Source organism: Monopterus albus, unplaced genomic scaffold (assembly GCF_001952655.1).
Source record: "Monopterus albus unplaced genomic scaffold, M_albus_1.0 scaffold26.1, whole genome shotgun sequence".
In the NCBI taxonomy this organism is placed as follows: Eukaryota; Metazoa; Chordata; class Actinopteri; order Synbranchiformes; family Synbranchidae; genus Monopterus; species Monopterus albus.
This window is the reverse complement of record NW_018127906.1, coordinates 931,508-932,768: the sequence shown is the minus strand read 5'-3', so window position 1 is coordinate 932,768 and position 1,261 is coordinate 931,508. Positions and strand designations below refer to the sequence as shown.

Here is a 1,261-nt window from a genome sequence, read left to right as displayed (position 1 = left end):
ATGGTCCACCGTGCTGTAGCCACTTGGGCACAGGATTCCCCTTCCCCCTGTGGCTTTTTTAGCTGGTGCAGTCCTCTCTTCGTCTGACCAGCAACACTGGAGACTTATTGTGCCAGAGGCTGGATCCACAGGTAAACCTGGGGGGGTTTGGTTGGATGCAGGTGCATGTAACTGACAGGTGAACAGGTGGGAGGTGACATGTTTTATGGACGGACCACAGCTCACCGCTGTGATGCACAAAACAACGTACATGAAACGTAATCTCTGTCTGTGCTGCTGGTGGGGGTCAAAGTCTGTAATCCTGTGCACCGGCTACACAAAGTGACAATGGCTGAGGAGGGGGAGTGGATTAGAGGCAAAAGGAGGGAGGGAGAGCAATACTGACAGAGGAGGAGAGGAGATGAGGAGAGGAAGTAGGGCAGCCTCGCTGCAGGGGAGGGGCGACTGCTGACAGAGAGGGAGGTCGAGTCACATAGAGACAAACCGAGGGAGAGAGAGAGCTGCTGAAGCTGTGTAGCATCAGTGGCAGCAAGCTAACAGAGAGACAGACGGAGAGACAGACAGACAGAGACAGGTCTTCAGCCTTTCAATCAAACAGCATCAGGATCAGCAGGTTCTCTATCTTTCCTCTGCTCTCCTCCTCCTCCTGTTTTCTGCTGTAGGAGAACATGCATCCATAGCCCCCTCTCCTCTTCCTCCTCCTCTTCCTCCTCCTCCTCAGCATTCGCACAGAATGCTCGGTGAGTATCCTGCACCGATCCTCTGCACACATTAACTGCCTTTGTCCTCTGAGTGTCTGAATAGATAAATGTGCTGCATTAAATTTGTGCTGTGTGTTGTTGGGGGCTGGAGGGTGGAGGACGTGCATGTATGGTGGCGCCTTCTACCTGATTTGCATGACCATGCAGACTGCATTTCTGTGTGTGTGTGTGTGTGTGTGTGTGTGCTGGGTTGGCTTCAGTCTGCAAATAGCTAGCCTGGCATGTTAGCATGTGGCTAGGCTAGGCAACATGTTCAGCTAAATAATGAGACATGCTGGAGACTTTGTGTTGTAACCAGCTAACAGTAAGCAGGTTGTTAGGATAATGGGGAGAGATAACAAGCTAATGCAGGAAAAACACCATGTTTCTGCTGGATCATCCTATTCATGTGTATTCAGAGGTCACTGGTGACCTCCATCCCCATGTGAAATAAGAAGAAGAATCAGCTGGTCTAGTTTATTGGATTTCAGTCTGGTTGTGTTTCAGTGACTGTTTAAAAC

General features: G+C 50.4%; 1 protein-coding gene across 1 annotated transcript in view; it reads left to right on the top strand.

Annotated features, from left to right (window-relative positions):
- The first annotated feature begins 391 nt into the window (after window positions 1-391).
- The window catches only part of LOC109957408 (disabled homolog 2-interacting protein-like), an 18,588-nt gene continuing 17,718 nt past the window's right edge, over window positions 392-1,261 (top strand). Inside the window, exon 1 of the mRNA XM_020595289.1 lies at window positions 392-740. The gene's annotated coding sequence lies outside the window, so the exon portion shown is untranslated. The remainder of the gene's footprint in view (window positions 741-1,261) is intronic.